At 42.7% G+C, this 20,971-nt stretch overlaps 1 protein-coding gene across 7 annotated transcripts in view; it reads left to right on the top strand.

Moving 5' to 3' along the window:
* The window catches only part of TNFAIP8 (TNF alpha induced protein 8), a 114,426-nt gene that overhangs the window by 80,985 nt on the left and 12,470 nt on the right, over positions 1–20,971 (top strand). The window contains exon 1 of one of the 7 annotated variants that reach the window (XM_045838147.1): positions 3,547–3,726. The exons of the other annotated variants lie outside the window; for them this stretch is intronic. The gene's annotated coding sequence lies outside the window, so the exon portion shown is untranslated. Of the gene's footprint in view, positions 1–3,546; positions 3,727–20,971 lie in introns of those variants that run through there. 7 annotated transcript variants of the gene reach the window in all.

Genomic DNA, 20,971 nt, shown 5'->3' on the forward strand with positions numbered 1-20,971 from the left:
GTCATTTTCATTCTCATATCAGCAGCAAATTGTCTGGCATCCATGCTTCTTACAGAAAGCCCACAATGTTTCTTTTAAAGTGATATGAGGTGCTACAGTTGTAAATTGATGGCAATTAGGGTAGGATATGAAATAATTCTTGACGGAGATTGATCAAATACTTTATTAACAGATGGAATCATTGTCGCTTCTGCCAGGGGATGAAGGATGAGCATCTGTCTGTGTGCACGTGTTGTGTGTGTGTGTGCTTATGTATGTCCCAGGAAGCTCCTGCAAGGCTGGATACTGGCTGGGATCTAGAACCACCACTCAGATGTTTATGAAAGGAGCCATGCTGTGTCAATTGCATCTTACTCTATCCTTTTTACTCCTTTCACCTCTCCTTAGCTTTTGTTTGTCTACCGTGGACTTAAGTATCCCATTCAGTGTGAGATCACCACAAGCTCTTTACGATGTCTGCATTGCAAGAAAATTATCTTCAGATGCTTCATGCCTCATTTGCTGTGATGGGAGATTTTTTTCAAGTCATTATTCTGAACTGCAGTGTGAAACCAGTACACTTTGTTTGGGGTTGAATCTGAAAAAAAAATCAAGTCAGATTCAGAGGCCCTTGGAGGCCAACATATTTATGAATGTAGAAGCAAATGACTGGGGATATTGTTAAGCCTTCATAGCTTGGAACGTACTTGACTCCGTGCCAGGAGTGCTGAACTTCCATCCTGAGCCACCTCCTAAGGAACTGATTTAATATTGCCTGCTTACAAATGAATATGTGATCATGCTTGAGTATTACACAGAGAAAAATAATCCGGGTCTCACCTTATTAAAAGCTGAATAATTTAAGATATTCAGGCATAAAATGATAGAAAAGCAAGAGAAATGAAGGAAGAAACCCACTTTATTTAAAAGAGGGAAGCCATTAAAAGGAAAGATACCAACAGTTTCCAATAGATGACAGCTTCCTGAGGAGATAGGTCAATAGTCATGTTTGTGGCATTTAGTTGCAGGTCAGTAGTCATGTTTGTGGCATTTAGTTGCTTTCTGTTGAGTAAATTACTTAATTAGGTAGTAGGAAAAATGAATGGCCGTTAAGATCTCTGAGGACATTTCTAGTGCTAAGCATCCTGATATCCAGGGTTCTTGGGCCCTGGTTATTGAGGTTTTGGTACCAGAAAGCGAGGAATCCGTTGTAAGGAGGGGCTGCCTTGAGAGGACTTGGAAAAGAGTAAGGGCTGAGCTGTGAGTCCAGCTCCACCTCCATTGCCCACAGTAGTGTTTCCCACCACCTGGCCCAGGTCGTTCATGCCTCACAAAGCCCTATTTCACAAAGAAAACAGTAGCCATTAGACAACTCTCTCAGCTTCCTGCTTCCAGACAGGCTCAGCTTCACCTACACCCACCCTCCCGGAGTCTATGGAACAGGTGTGTGTCTTTCTCACTGCAGAAGACCACTCCTTCCACCTCAGGCTCCTCACCGCGCCATGTCTTCCCTGGCTCATCTCTCCTGTGTGTAGACGTGCTCAAGCTCCCTACTTTGGGGTGTTTGCACTTGCTGGTCTTTCTGCCTGAAATATTATTCTCCTCACTTGACCCCTTTTCTTGATCATTCCCTGGTTGGAAGCTTTTCTGAATCTTGAACATAAATTAGGGTCCCTTACTGTCCTTTCTCAGAGCACCTGTTCCATTCCTTGCTAGCACTCACCACACTGTTTAGCATCTCTTCTCTAAACCACAAGTTCTGCAGGGCAAAACCATGTCTGTTTTATTCTGCACTGTGTTTCCAAAACCTACCCAGTAACAGGTGATCATTCAATATTTTATAAATGAATGAATGATCCCCATTTTTAAAGGGTAAGCCTGAATATTTTGTTTAATTTCAGGCATTTATCTGTCCTTTAAAATGAGCCCTTTAAAGAAAACCCTTTTGCATGATTCCTACTTTCTCTGTTTTATCCCTCATCCCATGGAAGTCTTTTCTCTACCATTCCACTGAAATCATCAAAGTCACCAGTGTTTTCCCAGGTGCTAAAACCACCAGTGATCCAGCATTCATACATTTGTCCTGATCTTACATGACCTTTTTGTAGCATTTGACCCTAGGAGACCAGTGTTCCTGAAATCCTAAACCCTTCCTTGGTTCATAAGGCACAACACTCTCCCAATTTCCTTTCCTTTTTCCAGCTGTTTCTTTCTAATCTCCTAGCCCTCCTGCCTGGGCTCTTCTCAGAGCCACCTGTGCAGCCTGCAGCCTGGTGCATACCGTACTTTGAACGTCATACAGGTACCTCAAACTCAATATGTGTAAACTGAGCCCATCTTTTTCTACTCTTCACAAATTTGGTACTTCTGTATTTTTACTGATTTTTGGTCTTTTGGGCTTCAAACTACAAATCCACAAGTTACCCATGACCCTCTATCTTTGACTTCTACCCGGCACTTTATCCTCCTCACTCTCTATGGAATGTATCTCCTTCTCTTCATCTCCCCCATCTCTGCCTGGTTTGAGCCCTGAGCATTTGTGAGCCCTGAGCATCTGATGGTTATAAAACTACCTTTGTCACTGGTTATAAGAAATGGAAATTGATTACTGCTATCATAAGCAGAAGAAATTTATTGAGAGTATACTGGGTAGGTTACACATCCACAGAAAGGCAGTTCACACATCTTCTGAAAATGTGTCAGGAGATGCAGCCAAGGACACACCCAAGAACTACCTAGTAAGGAACTCACCATGGCCTTCCCCTCCTTTGTATTTTTCAGTTCTGTCACTGCTGGGACTCCATATGTGGCTGAATATTTGGTCATCCTTGACATTCAAAAATCCCAGAAATATACCATCTGATTCATCATAGATTGTATACCTACCCCTCACTGCCCATGGAAGAGGGAACTTCTGGTTCTAGCTTTGGTAGTGGGAGAGAGGGGCCTTATTCCTCCCACCACTTGGGAAACAAGGGCTTCTCCAGAAACAGGAAGAGAGTTCTGACGTGGATCACCAAAACAACAATAGATATCTACTATGCCACCGGACTGCTCCATCCAACCCTGGTGTTGCCCTTTTATTGACTTCCTTGTTCCCTCAACAAATGCTGTTTCTTTGTTGGGATCACTCCCTTGCCTCTCCTCGGGAGGGTCATATTGCCAGCCAGACCCAGTTTGGAGTGGATGCTCTTTCAGAGATTTCCCATAACACCCTATGCTTCCTTCAGTTGCACCATGTCTTCATGGATATGGCTCTGACATGGTCTGTAGCTGTCCACTGGGTGTGCTGGCCCTGGGGTTTCTCAGGTGGCACAGCCAAGATCAGGCCCCAACTGTGTTTTGCTCAGGGTCACCCTGCCTGAGCTATAAAGCAATCTGAGATGGCTGCTACTTGTACTGGGTTTGGAGATACCCAGGCAAAGCTAAGCTGTTGGTTCTGGGCCTGGGGCTCACTGAGGCCAGCTGCTGCTTGTTTGTTCCTATGGAAAAGCATCTTGGGTGGGTCTGTAAGTTGGGTGGGCAGAGTCTCTGGGGATCTCCTAGGTGGGTCAAACAGTGTTAGCCAGGTTGATGGAGTCTCAGATATGGCACCAGTCTGCTGGCTCTGTGGGGGGAGAGCCCAGAAAAATGACAATGACCTCTGTTCACCTTGATGCCAGACACCTCAGCCTCTCCCTGCATGTCACTGGTGCCCCTCAACCCACTTCCCCAGCACCAGAGCTCAGAGGGAGTGAGTCTGAGTAGGTGAGTCCACGTGTGGTTCCTTTAAAAGTTATTGCTTGGGGCTCCAGCAGTTTCTTCCACCAACTCAATCCCCACTGGGTTTTGCTGGGTTTTGCAGCCAGAAGTTTTGGGATCTTATCTTCCTGGCACTGGAACCCTAGGCTGGGGGGGCTGGTGTGGAGCTGGGACCTCTCACTCCTGAGATGTCTCTACTGAATTTTTAGCCACCACACATGGATGTGGGACCAGCCAGTTCTGTGTCTGTGCCCCTCCTACCAACCTGGATGGATGTGGTTTCTTTAATTCTGTAGTTGTCAGACTTTTATTCAACTCAATTTGTGTTAATTCTGAGCGATGGTCATTCTATATTTTAGTTGTAATTTTATTATGGTTGTGTGAAGAGGTGAGCCGTGTCTGCCTATCCTGCCATCTTGACCAGAAGTTGAAGAAATTATTTTGAATGTAAAATGTATTAAGCTCTTCAGTGTGCCAGACATAGTGCTAAGGATATGATTGTGCATATTATTTAATACTTACATAGTAACCCTTTGTGTTAATTACACATAACAGTTAAGAAAACTGAGGTTCAGAGGGGTTAAAATAGTGCCTAAAACTACAAAGCTAGTAAAGGTGGAATCAGGATGAAAACAAAGGCTGACTGACCATAGAGTCTGAGGTTTCAACCCTGACACAGTGCTTCCATGAATATCCACAAGCTGCCCATTCACTCCTCAGGTAAGCTTGGCACTCAGAAGGATGCTCTCTGTAGTCCTGTGTCTGCTAGTACCCCAGTTTGAGAAGCCAGGAGTGTAGAGACCAGGTGTCTTGGAGGCAAAGAGAAGAGCCCAGGCCCTGACTCTTTCTCTGCTGTTCAGGGCACAGGTGGTACCTGGAGCCCGCTGTAGAGAGTGACCCAAGTACCTGTGGGACAAGAGAGGGACCTCACTTCCTGGGGCAGTGGCCAGCTTGAGAATAAAGGGTATGGACTTCCTGGTCACTGATGTGAAACAAAGTTCAGTTAATGTGTGTTATGTTAATACAGCTAGTTGACTTGGTAGCATCCATGGAGTTTCAAGTTTCTTTAAAATCTGCAAGGTGTATATGCGTACAAGTGTGTGATTCTCAGCACGGTTGTGTTCCACTTGGTTCATTCATCATATCTTCTAATAGTACATTAATTTTGGGGGGTACATGAACAGGCATTTGTACTCTGAATTATAGCCCCACTTGGTTTCAAGATCATTTAATAGGCCCCTAACCTGTTCCTCAGTGCTCCTACAGAAGTTTCTCTGAGCTCCAGGCTACCTTGAGTCCATCTGTCTGCCATACCTGGGTCCCCAATTCCCTGGTGGGTTTTCAGGAAGTCCATTTTGATGGACCAGCTTGTGAGTCAAGTGGCTAAGGTCAGTCAAGTGCCAGGAAAGTGGTATGCCTGAAGGCTAGCCCCCAAACACATTGTGCCAGCAGGCTATCTTGCAGAACATTCCAGAGACCTCAAGGTCAGCATCACCCAACCTGCTAGAGCTTATGGCTCTTCAGGGAGACAAAAAGTAGAGACTCCCATTGGAAGGAATGGGACCAATACTGGGCAGAGCATAGAAAAGTTCAGTAGTTCCATGGTGGTGACTTGTGAATATTCTCTTCAATCATCAAGATGCCCAGTGGTATTATATAAGCTGCCACACCATGTGGTGTCTTCAAATTTTAACCTCACATGGTATGGCAGCTTATATAATAGCAGTCATTGCTAAGCATTGTTGTACGGGTTTTCTCCCGTTTCCCCCTTCCCCAGCCCTTGCCTTGCAGAGGGAATGGAAAAGAAAGCAGTGTTCAGCTTTGATGAGATGCATGGCACTTGTGCTGCTGACCTTGATGTCATACATACTGTAAAGGGTACAGCCTATGCTCGAAAACACCAGACTTCGATATGATTATGTTACCTGGTATGTAGTCATCAGCCTTGGCATGAGGTGTGCTGACAAGGACTAAAAGTGTACAATACAGTTAGAGATCTGTGCCCAGCTGTGTCCTCCACTGTGGACGTCACTAATAACCTGGTGTTGCCTGGCACCCCCAGCTCTGTGAGCTTATGTATATTGGGGCCTTTTCTTCCTCACCTCTGAAATTCTCATCAGCCTGAAAATGCATCACACCTTTCTTGTCCTGTAATTATGATGCCATGGACAATCAGGGTAACACAGATGATTAAATCCCCTGCTCCTGGCTGTTGGTAATCCAGGAAGTAGGCAAGAAATGGGTGAGTGGAGGAGAAAGCAGGAGGGCCCGGAAATCTCAGGACCCAGTGATTTCATTTCGGAATAATGCAGGGTGGCTGGGCTTGCTACTAAGTGTTTGTCAACATTTCCGTCTGTACGAGAAAGATGATAAGAACCTTGGAAACAATGAGATTAGCATGGTTGTGTACCTCACTTCATTTAGTGGATTGTGCCTAAAAATAATAGTGTTAACTGAATTATTTTAAAAATCAAATCATTGATTGTATCTGTGATATTTAAGGAAGATCTGCAGTGAGAAGACTTTTATAATTAAAATGCCTCTTCACAATACGAGTAGAATCACCATGATTTAGAGTTAAAAGCAATCTAGCAGATCCTTTGTCCAGCCTCTTCACTTTAGAGAAAAGGAACTGAGGCCTGGAGAGGTGATGCCCAGGCCCTTTCTAACTCCCTGGTGCCTGTTTGGCAAACAAGAATTTTGGCGAATGTAAGTTTGAGCACCCTGGATTTTTGCGTGAGATCGCCTTGAAGCAGGACAGATCTGTTTGTACAGGTGTCATCACTACCTTTTGGAGGTGCTTTAATGGAATGGTTGAACACGTGGGGACTTCTTATTTCACTTTCTCCTGCATGTACCTTAGGAGAGTAAAAGATGAGGCATTGTGAAGTCAACTTTACCTCTGCAAATAGAGCCTATTAGATCCCTGGTTCTGAAAGTGATGAACTGAGAGGCAATTGAACAGTAAGCACACTTATTTTCATTCCTTTGAGAACATCATTCAGGAAAATTGGTGGCTGAGGGTGCTGGCTGGGCAGGGACTCTCTTCCTGGGTGAGAAGGTGTGCATGTGTATGGGTGGGAAGGGAGTCAGCATGCAGATTCCAGACATGCTGCTGCAGGAGCAGATGGGCACCCCGCAGCCTCCTTGTCCCTGGCGCCTCGGGCCTGGTGCCTTTGGGAATCAGGCACATCCTTTTTCAGGAAATGGCTGTGGGGTTGCAGTCTACTGCTCCCCCAGCCACAGATGAAGATATAAAAACAATAAGACAATTGCTTAAAGCTTGTTCAAAGGGCTTAAAAACTCCACAGAAAAGTTAGACATAGAGCTTTTGTGTGTCCTGAATGACTGAATGCTGAGTGGGCAGTAAATGGCTGAGGGGCTGCTGGTTTGGACTCTGTAAGACTGTGCAGAGCCTGCGTTATTAGGCTGGTACCTGGTGGTACCTATGGTTTTCAAGTTGTAAGGGACTTTGTGCTTGTGTATATAGTATTGTCTATGGACTTCCACTGAAAAACACTTGTAGTGACAAATAAAATTTAATTTTATAAATAGGAGCAAAGTTTCTTAAGGGGAAATAGTGAAGCAAAGAGGTCACTAAACAGAGTGACCGAGACAGCCTTAGGCTCCTAAAGCCTTAAGGCTTGATTTGCCCAATTCAGGGTTGACTGTCAAAAACAGAATAAGCAACTCAGGAACTTTCCACTTTGACAGGCCACCTATGCTTGATGCCAGCTCTCCTGGGCCATGTGTATGTTACCACGTGGTCCACTCAGCTAGGCTAGGAGCTGGGGACCAGAGGTTTCTGCAGAATCACAGGCTGTTCTGCTTGCCATGGACAGTTCAGTGTTTACTTCCAAGGTGTAGCCTCTTGCCCTAAATCACTGCCACCTCCCCTGGGCCCAATACTCACAGCCACAAGTGTTGACTGAGTTCGCACATCCTCTTCAGAGCTCAGGGAAGCACAGGGGTGTGTGTGTGTGTGTGTTTGTGTGTGTGTGTGTGCGCACGCACGCACAGAGGGCCCTGCCCTCCAAGAACTTCTGGTTCAGGCCATCACATACAGCACGTGTGCATTCACAGGACAAACTACATGATGAGAAGCTTAGGATGAGAACAGCTCAGAGGATGAGTGTTCACCACACATCATGAGGGGTTAGTGGGAATTACAGTTCAGACCTTTAGCAAGAGAAGAAGGAAGGAGGTTTAGAGCATTGTGGACTGGAGGGTTTGTGAAGGGTGTTGGTGATCTATATTACAGTGGTCCATGGGGACAGACTGGGTGCCCAGAGGGTCACTCTAAGTAAGACAGGCACTGGGAGTCAGAAGTAGAGCTGGTCTCCTTGGCTGTCTGTGCAAGCTTCAACTGCTGATAAGGTTCTGTGAACTTCAGGTTTCTCATTAGAAAAATGCAGGCATTGATATCAGTTAGACTAAAGCTTGCCTGAGGTACCACCTAGGAGGGAAACACAGTTGTTGTCAGGAATTAGGAGTGGGAGTGTTGAGCTGGAGGAGGGCGGATGCAAAGTAGTGCTTTAGGAATACCATGCTAAGAGGAACCATGCTTGGTCTGGAGGACAAGGCCGAGCCTGGGTAAAAGGAGCCTGGGCAGGACAGAGTGTGACTCTCCAGTCACAATGGGAGGAGAGGTGATTCCCCTTCCGTGATCTCCAAGGGAAAGACTGAAGAGAGGGGAGAAGGCTGGGCCATGGAGTTCCTCTCTGAGAACATTAACTTTTTCAAGGGAAACAGGCAGATACAACCAGTAAAGGAAGCAGAAATTGAGTAGGAGGAAATCAAGGGCGGAAGAAGGGCTTTAGAAGCCAGGAGGAGAGAGCCCCACGGAGGCCGTGGTCAGCCATGTCCAAAGAGAGGTTCTGTGGAAGGAGGCTTTGCCCCCTTCTCTTTGGGCCTCAGGGAAAGCTGGGAGCCTGGGTTTGAAAAGCTCATCTGCTAAGGGATGAGAACGCATCAGGAGTATTCAGTCATTATTTAATGGGAATGAGGAGGTCTGCGGACACCAGAGAGGACTGCCCCCCGCTGTAAGCACTGCCCAGTGTCCTGGGGAAAGGAGACTTTCACCGTCTGCACTGGTGCACACTCAAGTCCCAGTCACCAGCAGAGTTCCTCCTGATCTCCCCCCACATCATCTCCAACCTCTCCCTGTGGCATCGCACAAAATCAGCCCTGGTGCATGAGGGTGAAAGTAACCACAGGTGGAAATTTAATCCAGCTCTTCATCCTACTAAGAAGCTTTGGCTGGTCTGAGAATTACAACGTTTTTTTCTCTTCTCCCTTTCACCATCACTTTCTCTTCCCCTTGTTCTTTCTTCCTGTGACAGGAACAAATGTCTCAGAAAACCCCTGATGCTTCCGTCAGGAGTGTCCTGGACTGGACACAATGTGGACTTCAAGGGCTTTAGTCTTACTCATGTTGGATAGGATTAGGGCCACACCATTAAGCTGAGCCATTCTGAGGTCAGAAGCAATAGTCATACCAGTAGAAATATGTTCAGTGGCTTGTCCCTTGTGAGAACCAATGAGACAATGTTTGTGTCAGTGATTAGAGAGCTTCATTAATGCTAAATAAATAAGGAGGCTTATAATCACACCCAACAATCAAACACGCCTGTGGCCTGCCTACAGCATTTACCTGATTAAGAAGTACTCATTTCACATTCTGTGAAAAGCAGCTGGGCTTGTCCCAAGGAACTTCTGTGAAGCTATTTGATAAAGTAAAATCTTAGTGCCCTGACTGTTCTGATTGTGAAGCACTAATGAAGCCATTTTCACCTTTTGGGGATTAAAATTAGAATTAAGTCAGTTATGAAATAGCTAGAATGAAAATGCACCCCTCCCTGATATCACAAGTCTAAACGTTGGACTCAGGTTCTTCCGAGAAAGGAGATGACTGAAGGAGTCTCTCAGGAGAGTTTTCAAGGAGGTAGAATTCAGGGGCAAGTAGCACTTACTGAAAGGGGAGGAGAAGAATTGGGAAACTAGGATAGCAAAGGAAATTGAGGGAGGGGCCATTGGGCAGGTTTTGAAATTTTAAGGGAATAATGAGGAATAGATAAGGAGTGGGGGCCATGGGGAGTGGGAGGAGGTGGGAGACAGTGTGGGATCCAGGCCTGATGCAGAGTGCCCACGGGGAGGGGTAGGCATGTGGAGACTGAGGAAGGGAGGAATAAGGAAATAACTCTGAAGTGAAAACAAAACAAAAAATTAAAGAGCTGAGCAGCATAACTAGGGTACCTGGGATTTAGACGTTTTGGGCATTTGTTTGATTCTGCAGTTCTCGGGAGGCAGGAAGGTGTATTGGTCTCCAGAGTGTGATACAGACTTGGAGCCCACGAACCGGCGCCATCCACAGGACTCAGACGCAGGATTAATGCAGCGGCCTGCAAACACGTGCACCCACCAAGGAAAGCTGCTGCTTACCTCGCAGCTGCTAATGTGGGGCCTGCCCTGTGTTGTGTTGGCTTGGATGTCTAGTGACTTTCTTACTGGGTTATAAAAATGGTTTCCTCAAAAACCTTGCAAATGACAGATGATGAATTAGAAAAGCAGTAATGCCAGCCTGTGGGAGTCATTTCAAAGCTGTGCACTGGACTGTGCCATTCATTTTTCAGAAGGCCAGCGGAGCTTTCGGTGAATGGCTGTCGCAGGAGTAGAGAGCCACCACCCCCTTCTGTGAAACCAAACCTGACTTCTGGGGGGTTCCCTCATTAACAAGTATGATGGTAAGCAGGCTCACTGAGGAATTTCAGGCTGAGGGTTTTTTATGGAGAGGGCTGGTTTAAATTATTGGGCTCACTCCACCATAGCTGACTTGATGATCAAGCTGATAACCTTGGAAGTAGAGGAGCAATGTCTGGTTGTTGCTGTCTATCCCAGCATGCTTTGGGGTTGCCCCTCTGTGCGTGTGGTTCAGCCATGGGGGAGGGGAGGTGTTCTTGTGTCTCTCAGCAGAGGAACTTGAGCTGGCTTGTTTCAACATGTGTAAGGGTTAACCAGGTAAATTAGAATGCTTCTGGGAGAGGCAGCCTAGCTGAAGCCTGACACAGCCCTCCGGGTTGCTGGGAAAGGGTCATTCTTAAAACCCTTAATTGATTTCCTTTCTTTCCAAAGATGGCTTCTTAATGTAACACTATGGTGCTAGACCAGTTGATAAAGTTTACATTCCTGATTTATATTTTAGTCTCCTGCATACTCGCTTCTTTAAAACTCTAAGACAGCCCTTCTTTTAAAATATAATTGGACCAAGTTTAAAGGAAAAAAGGGATAAACTGACTTCACTGAGACATTCTACAGTCTTATGGCATTTTAGTAAATGGAGATGTGGAATGTCAGTTGGACTATTTAATTGTAGTGGGTGGGAGTGGGAGAGCTATCATATTTGGCAGTGGTGTGCTAGAATATCACAGAAGTTAGCAGCAAATTGTCTGTTAAAGTCATGGTGTCTGTTGTTTCTATTTCCGCCCCCATGGCACCATCTATCCCTATTCTGTGAAATAATCAACCTGTTTTCATTGTATATCTTCAGTTAATGTTTGATGCTGTTTTATAGTTCATGAATGACTCAATTGACTGCTAAACATGGCAGTTTGTTACCATCATCATGCCCCTGGACAGGAAATGTTCAGTATAGATATGACTAACCAGTTTCCAGGCTTAAAAATAAATCTGGGGATTTCTGGACAGAATAGACCTTTGTCGCTCATTTCAACATGCCTGATAAATGTGAAGCTCAAAGCCAACCACTTTGGTCTCTCATTTTTTCCAGGCCACTACTTCACCTGGAATTTTCTGTTATACAAATTGAAACTGATTTTACTGTGTTGGTGGTTTTCTTTTTTTTTTTTTTCAATGGAATAAGGGGATATTTGAATAATCATGAGAAATCAGCTAGAGTCCATATTCTTCTTACTGCCTTTTTTGTGTTTAGCTCCATTTATTTATTTAATTTTATTATTATTTTTTTTCTTTTTTAGCTCCTTTTGAGTTATCACCCTCCTGAGGTAGATGATGGGGAAATAATCTTTACTTGCCTGTATAGCACCTTAAACTCAAAAGTAGTGAGCATGTGCATGGACGTCTTCATAAACTGTGGGAGTTGTCTTGTTGAATCTAAGGCCCACCTGAAGTAGCATTCTTTCCTCCCAAAGTTACTTCCAATCAATCCGGTGATTCCGAGATAACTTTTGTCAGGTAGCCCTTTAACAACACAGGAAGAGTTATACTATTCTGACAGATACCAGAAGATGTTTGGCATCTTATTGCCTACAGCCGTTGTTCCAAGACATGAAAGATAATTTCATATTTTATTTTTTTTGCCATATTTCTAACAAAAAATGTAATTTTCCCTTCCTTAACAAAGGTGTTTTTTCTCTCCTTTATTACTTATTCTAAGTAGCATTTTTGGGGAGGAAGAGTCAGGGATTTAGGAAATCTCAACACCACGTTTTGTGGAAGTGCTAAAGTAGACCCAGCCTTTGTTAGATGAGGATGCCTCTAAGAACAATACAAAAGTGTTGAGTCCTTAACTCTGTGCAAGGGTTAATCTGTGAACTTTTATTTGTTTTTCAAATAAGGAATTGTGCCAGGGAATGATGATTTAAAATACAAAGTACATGCAAATATTTTTAGTTTGCATTAGGGTAAAGTCAGTAATGATTGTTTGGGACAACTCAGCTTCCTTTGCCAAATTTAGAAATAAACCATAAATTTATAAAGAACGGTTGGTTACTATACTTGGCTCTCAAATGCTTATTCTAGGCTCCTCTTCACTGTCTCTGTTTCACGATTAAAATAGAGCAGAGTAGAAGAGCCTCTGCTGTGCTTTGGATTAGAGCTTGATAAAAATCTGGTCTTTTGAAAACACAGGAATCCTGTGCCCCAGATACTCTATATCCGTTCCAGTAGGATGCTTTCAAGGGAAAAAGAGCGCTATCTATATATGTCAAACTTCCATTGAATGAAATGATTCCCTGATCTAAAATGGTGATCTCCTCTATGTTTGTAGTGATCAAGAATCTTCTAGATTTTATGATGATGGGCATATTGTAGGGAAACTGATAATGTTTCATAACCAGTGAAGTGTGAGGATAGACCTGTGGTCCAGAGGGTAAAATATTTTGCAGAATTAAAGTCTTTGCTCTTTTCATGAGACTTGTGGATCATCCAAAGATTGATTGATGGTGATCTGGCCTTGCTGTCTGTTTTTTGTCTGTCTATCCTGTTTTCTCTGTCTGGGTTTTAGGTACAGAGGGGCACTGTACTTACTAGGGGTTGTGCCATCCATGGTCCAGCGGCCAGCTAAAACCAAGATGGACATTCGGAATATACCGTGTGGGGGGGGGGCGACTTAAGAAGGCCTGGTAAAACTTCTTCTTGCTGATTGTTTTGGAGGCCATGTGGGTGATCTTCAGTATCCTAGCCAGTGTTTTGGATCACAGTAGTTAGGCCTAATCTCAGCGCAGACCTGTGGGAGGGCTTTACCTAGACCAGATAGAAAACCGGAGAGTTGTCTTTCAAATTTGGGTCAGACTAGCTTTATTATCAAAACACTTCTGGCATATCTTGTGTGACAATGGAAAAGGGAGTGTTTTAGTTGTGACCCTTGTGTTTGAAATACCTGCTTTTCTCCCCCACTAGTTTTTTTTGTTTGTTTTCCTGCAAAAGCGTCTCTCTGTTTCAATTCATTGGAATTGTGCATCTGTGGAGTTCTTCCTGGGTTCCAGCCACTGGGGCATGAATCATCCCCAAAAAGCTTATTACTATTAAGTCTAGTTTAAAATAGAAAGCAATTTTTAGGTATAAAATTAGAGAAGAGAAAGCTGTTACCTGATTGGGAGACAGAGAAACAGTGGGCAAAACCAAATGTAGAAACTCTTTAGGCTGAGTAAAGGAGCCCTTTAAACTCAATGTAAGGCTTTCAACAACTAAAATTCCAGCTTTCATTTGTTAGTTTATACCTAGAAGAATAGAAATAGACTTTATCAGACTTTGACAGCAAATTAAAGACCTCAGCCCTCTCTAACCACAAACATATATTCCCTGGAATTCAATGAAATGATCAATGATAAAGGCAAGCTACTGGTCCAAATGATCTCTGTTGTGCCTGAAAAGAGCATCTTGCTTCAAAGACCAGAAGAACCCTAAGTGAACCCAGAGACAAAAGAATAGCTGTTACTAAGACCTCTACTGCCCCAACTGCCAGCCTCCAGCCAGAGTTCTAGGCATCTTCTGTTAAAATGTTTCAGATTCTTTACCCTCCGTCAGAATGCAATGAGCTGTAAACCAGCTCAAGAAAAGATGACCCAGTTTCTGACCCCTCGATACTTTATTAGATGCCATTAAAACCTTGAAGAACTTGGAGATTACTAAGGCCTGCATTTGGAACCTGGTCTCTTAATACAAGAATTCTGTAGCTTCCTTTTTCTGTGGGTGTTTGTGCCTGTATCTCAGATTGCCCTATTTTGTGATAATACCAACATAATGTAAGATAAATGAAGTGAGACATTTGCTATTCAAAAATGTAATTCCTTTTGATGTTAGCTAGAGTCTCTAAACATTTAATTAAACAAGGTTTCTAAATTCTGGTGGGGGTAATACAGTATATGATTGTTACTTAGCTCTGTAGGATGTAGTGGGATAAAAGGTTTTTTTTTTAAGATTTTTATTTATTTATTTATTTATTTATTTATTTATTTATTTATTTAGAGGGGAAGGGAGGGAGAAAGAGAGGGAGAGAAACATCAATGTGTGGTTGCCTCTCATGTGGCCCCCACTGGAGATCTGCCCTGCAACCCAGGCATGTGCCCTGACTGGGAATCGAAGCAGCAACCCTTTGGTTCACATCTTGTGCTCAATCCACTGAGCTATACCAGCCAGGCAAAAGAAAATTTATTTTGATTCGTCAACAGGGAAAATATGGCAGAATTTATCTGAGGCATTTGCTATAGACTGCTCCCTGCACTGGAATGTGGGTGGAGTTCTGGCATTTATGTATTTGTATGTTTCAGGGAAATAAAGGTACAGGGAAGCACTTGTTTGTTCCCTATATAAAGACTAATGTACAGCTGACAGCTTAAAAATACTATATGAGACAACATTTCATGTCCAACAGTAGCATCTGTTTCCTTCATTCCAAGATCAACAAATAGAATTACAGGTGGATGCTGAAAATGTAAGAGGAAAAAAAAAAACAACTTCTTTTTGGCAAAACCACTTACTCCCTCCACCACCCTTTTCAAAGCAGGAGTGAACTGAACGGCATAAATGGAAAATTAACAGGAGATTAGGTTAAGGGGGTGGGGAGTGTTCCTCAGGAAGGTAAGTTTCTTTTTCAGGTTTAGAAATGGACTCAAACCATACATTCCCCAAACTTGATTCATCTTTCTCCTTGGCATGTATTTTTTATAATATAAATTGTCTCACATTTTAGAGATAAATTTAGTATTATTTTTCTAAAGTATCTTCTGCCTTTTGCCCCAATGAGAACATTAGAAGTCATATGAAGAAGAAATTTCAATAAAGTAGGATGTCTTTATCCTTAGAAACATTGTTTTAATTGGAGATTCTGTTATTTATCAAGAACTTAATATAGCAGATCCCCTATAGATATGAGTAATATTCCTAGGAACAAAGATAGGACCATAAACCTTGCTAATCATTTGATTCAATGTGATTATACGCTGAGCCTTATAAAATGAGCAGCAATGCACCATGTGTAGCTCTTATAGGGTCTCTGGTATTTTGGAAAATTAGTCTAGATGCCTTAAAAGTACAAATGGACCATCATAAATTGCCTCCTGATATTTTACAAAAATGCTAGTTAAAACTGCTCTTATTTACTTACAGAGGTCTTTGTCCTATGTTTCTTTACCAAACTGACCCTGACAGTGTGCACTGATTCTTCCTAGGCATGAATGACATTTGGAGTTTTTATAGAAAAAGTTTCAGCCTTTTTGTCCACCCCAGAAACAAAATTTAGACACTGTACTCCCCACCCCTACCCCTTCCCAGCCTGCTGAGCACAGTTACTTCCCTTTACAACAAAAACTTCCCTAAATAGGGTAGCTGTTACTCTGCCCACCAAGAGTGACGTCCCAATAGTAGTTATTGTTGCTATTATATTCGTTGCTGTATAACACCTCTTATTGTGTAAGGGGTATTATATAATGTAAGAAAGAGCCAAGAGATGAAGCTATTTATCCCTGTGCCTTTTACCGTATTGATCACTTACTTTATCTGTTGGGACATGTTTCAGTTCATTTAGAAACTGCTTTGGAATTTTTAAAAGTCACTTCAACATTCCTCACCAGGAGTATCAGGACAGGCATGCGCCAGGGATCTGACTAGGTGTAAGGTGGTGCAAAGCCCACGCCAGTGAAGGACACGCAGTGTGGGAGATCCTCCTGTGTCCTTGCGGGGTGTTCGTTCTGGAGGACTTGTCAGACATGCACATAGGGACATACATGCCAGGGGAACGCCACATCAGTTAGGGAGGTACAGGAAGGGCTGTCTGTGGCTGAGGTCTTGAGGTAAAACTGTTGAGACAGATGGCATTGGTAGGAAGCTTTGGAAAGAGGACATGGGGTTGTTTCCCAAAGTGTGGGGGGTGTACCATTGGAAGTGGTACAACAAATGATTTTTAGAGGCCCCAGGCCTCGTGTTAAATCATCTTCATTCACAAAATGAGAAGATTGGTCCCTTTTCATTTCTTTTGGAATACTTCGCCTCATTCATGGAGAATGCCTACGTTTGGCGCTATATGACTTTTGGCACCTCACTCATACTGACTCACTGCCTTTGGTACCATGCAGGTAGATGTGGGGCTCATGGCCTTTGGCAGGCAACAATATCTGGCTAGAAACAAATAGTACTGGGAATTTTTTTCTCGTTGAATCAATTGTTATTTAAAATTTTTAATGATTTTTATGATTATGATATGTTTAGGAGAGTAGTGCCAGTTTCCATTCATATAGTTTCCTTTTAAAACAAATTTGTTTGTTCAATAAAAATGCATTACGTAACCATAGGAAAATAAAACACACATAGTAAGTAGACAAGGGCAAGTCATGACAGTACCGAAAGGACGAGTGTAGGATGTTGCTCAGGTAGAAACAGGGTGGCTTTTTGTGTGGGGAGAGGTTTCAGCAAAGATCCTGGGGTAGAAACTGCAACACATTTTGAGGGAAAGGTGAGTGAAGAAGTTGGTGGAAGCCATGACATCTCGTGGAGACTCAGAGCTAGGAAGCCATCTGGCTCAGCTTGATTGGCAGGCAGGGGAACGGAGGGCCTTAGCCTATGGGGTGACTGCTGGAGTCATGCCCAAGACTCCCTGAAAGTGATTCAGAATGGTTTGACCGGGCAGAGCGGGGGTGGCTAACTCAAGCCTTGGGTAATTTTCTGGCCCCTGTAAGCGTGTTGCCAGGTGGTATATTGGGGAGGCCTCATTTCTCCCCCATCACCCTCTCAAGTGTTGCCAGGTCATTTGTCTTGAAAAGCTGGAAATGTGAATTTTTATGTCACTGCTTTCAACTTTTACATGTTTTTTAATTACAAAAAAATAATAAAACATTATGAGGGCTTATTTTTGAGGTAATGAAAGTATTATGACATTAGATACAGTGATACATGACATTTTGCATATAATAAACATTATTGAATGTATACTTTTAAAATGGTTACAGTGGTAAATGTTATGTTATATGAATTTAACCTAAATTTTAAAAAGAAAAAAACATTATTGGGTCCAACCAAAATGTGTTGCCAGCCAAAAGTTTGTCAGCTCTGTTTTAAATGGAGGAAGTACTGTTTGTAATTTTGATAATCCCAACATAAAGCAGCTTCCACAGGGAAGCCAGTGACCAGGAGGAGTTAATGGGGGTCATGCTGTGACCTTGAATTAACTTTTGGGCCTTTGTGGTCCTCATGGCTTCCTCCATCCCTACAAATAGGCCTGGTGGTAGAAGTGGTGAGAGGTGGCGTGGTGGCTTTGATCCCGGAGTGCTGAGTGAGTGGATGAAAAGACAAAGCTACAGGAAGGTGGAAGCTGCCACAGTGTCGTTGAGCGGTGATTTATTTTGTTGTTATTTGGCAACTAGTTGTAAAATTGATCCGCTATGTTATTTGCCAAAGTTTTTTTTACCCAAATATCTACCATTAGGGAGGTAATCCATCTTTCAGACAGCAAGTGAATATATTTAGGGAAACATTTTTCAGTTCTTACACAAGAAAGACTCTAATGGTCTTTTTAGTTATTTTCTTTAACTGAAAAATGAGTTTAATATATCAAGTATATGTCATCAGCACCAAAGGATTACAATTATTTTAACAAACTATTTGTCTTTATGGTTCTTGGGGACTTCATTATTTTTAATGCTAAATTTAATTTAAATTAGCCAATTTCAATGAGGGAAACATTAAAACTTATGATTTTATAGTATATCCCAACTTAATCCTCAACTTTTTCATTATTAACTAACTAGCAAAGAAAGATAGACTATATGCCTTTTTAAAATTTCCAGCTTTTATAAATTAATCCTTTAAAACATGCCTTTTTTTTTTACCTGGCCAGGTAGCTCAGTTGGTAGGAACATCATAACATCATCCCAATATGCCAAGGTTGTGGGTTCAATCCCTGGTCAGGACACATATAAGAATCAACCAATGAATACATGGATAAATGGAACAACAGATTGATTTCTCTCTGTCCTCTTTTTCTCTTTCTCTCTCTCCCGCCTTCTCTTTCTCTTTTTCTCATTCCCTATTCTTCCCCTGTGTATTTCTGTACCCTTGAAAGGACCTGGGAATATTTTTAATCCATAAAGTAAAGATGAATTGAACACTTATTATGGCAAGAAACAAATAATACATTGTAACCTGTCCCAAAGATTTTACTTTCAGGGAAAATGGAAACAAATAAATATGATATAAAGCAGTTTTCAGTAACAGAGACAGGATAGAACGTTTCTGACTGAGTTGGTCAGTAAAGGCTTCGTGGGAGGGATGGTACTTGGGAAGGACCATGAGGGACTGGACAGGATTTTACCCGAGAGGGCTCCACCTTACTTCCTTCACATCTCTGCTGATTATCTTCTTTGCAGAAAGGCCTTCCCCCACTACCCTGGATAAGACAGCAGAGCTTCCCTTCTTCAACCCCACCATTCCCTTGTACTCTTTCTGAAAACACACACACACACACACACGCACACACACACACACACACATGCACCTTATTTTTCTTCTAGCGCCTGTCACTACTTACATTTTTTTACATGCTTGTCTGTGTTTTAGATCTCCCTCTACTAGAATCTGTGTTCTTTAAAACAGGTACTTTGTTTGGCACACAGTAGGTGCTCAGTAAAAATGTGGTGAGTGAATGAGAATAGTGAATGACTGGGGGAAGGTTTTTCTGCTATAAGTCTGTTTACCAGGTAGAGCTCCAAACTGGTATGGAAAAGCCAAGTTCCACTTTTTTGCGGGATCTTTATAAATTTAGCAAGTTTACCACCTCTCTGTGACCCAGTTAACATGTATAGAAGGAAGGGGCAGATTTTGGTCCAGTATAGCTTTCTAAAGTCTGTGACTAAATAACAAGTATTATAAAAACAAATCATTGTTACTCTTAACCTTCCCACCACTTCCCCCAACAAATCCTCCATAGAGTTTCACTGGCTATACATAATTTATGTTTAAATTCTTTCTAAGATCTGTAAGAGTCACACATGTCCTTTGCTTGCTGGCATACAGGTGCACTGATGGGCAGGACTTCTAATTCCTAACTAGCCAACAGTAGTTCTGCAGGTTGGCTCTGAAATACAGTCACAGAGCCAAGAAATGGACACAAATGTTTGAAGACAGGTAGGGAGGGCTTGCAGTGAGCTGCAGAATGTCATCTCCTGCAAATGGGGCAGCCACCATGTACCGCAAGGCAGTTGTTGCCATGTGGGAACGTGGCCCGTTTCGGTCACATCTTAGGATATTTCAAAGCAAATCAGAAACACAGACTTTGAGGTTCAATTTCCCAATTTTCTAATAACGACCACTAATTCTTAGAACAGAATAATACTGTGCAGGCCAAATAATGGCCTGTCCTGGTTACAATCTCTGCAAGATATCCTGATCTTAATAAAACAGGGGTACCTGAGCATTAGGAGCTGAGAGAAAAGTTTAGAGAGGGGTAGAGACCATTTGCCAGAGAAGTGCCACCTTGCAAGTACCCAGCAGTGACCAACGGTGCTCCTGCCACCCTCTGGTTTTTTTTTCCAGGGTTTTATTCTAACGTTTCAGAGCTTCTTGATACTTGGAATGAGGCGGTTTACCTTAAGACCCAGCAGATCCCACCTGACCACTTTCTTACCTTGATGGGATCTAGCCTCCAGAATGTTGACATGGCTATGAAATGCATGACTAGCTTAACATTTTAATACAGTTACTGGGGAAAGGTTTTGACAAAAATGTTGGGAGGCTGTGCCAAGATGCATATTTGAGAAATGCCCAAACTGAGGCCAAGAGGTTACCGCTCCCAAAATATTCAAACAGATGGGTTTGGGATATTTACATGGATGATTCCAGAACATTGGCTCTAATGATTGAGTTAGCTAAATATGGTCACTTCTGCACACAAAAGTGGCTGGTTATTCTGTATGTCTTGGCAAAGGGCAGGAGAAAAGCAGTAGACAAAAAAAAGAAAAGGCTTGTCTTTTATATAGATTCCATTCTTTTAAAACAAAAAGTAGTTTACATCCCACATGTAAGGCTATGGTTTTGTTCATGGGGTAGAAGTAAGTTCATTTGTTCAGTTCCAGTATATGGAGTTAAATTAACTTCCTGATACACCTTCATAAATTGCTGTAAAAAAAATAATGACTTTCATGGAGGGAGATTAGAAACTTGGGGTGTTTAATTCACTGCATGTTAGCTGGACCACACCTGTTCAAGACTTTGAAGAATACAGAAATGAATGGACATGGTACCTTAGTTGTCAAAAATCATGATCAGGTAAGATAGATAGGATTGTATCTCTCCCACAAGGCACAGAAGCATGTTAAAAGGAGAGATTTATTTCTCCTTGGATTTGGAGAGGCCATTCAGCCATTGGATTTGGAAAAGCATCTTGGAAAAGGTGGCGTTTAAACGGAGCCTTAAAGGACGAGCAGGACTTTTTCAGGCAGAGATGGAGGAAGAGGGGTGGGGAGATGCGTAGCTTTTCTTTAGTGTCTATTCTGTGATATGTAAG

This window comes from Phyllostomus hastatus, unplaced genomic scaffold (assembly GCF_019186645.2).
Source record: "Phyllostomus hastatus isolate PE091 unplaced genomic scaffold, TTU_PhHast_1.1 phas_contig_254, whole genome shotgun sequence".
NCBI lineage: Eukaryota > Metazoa > Chordata > Mammalia > Chiroptera > Phyllostomidae > Phyllostomus > Phyllostomus hastatus.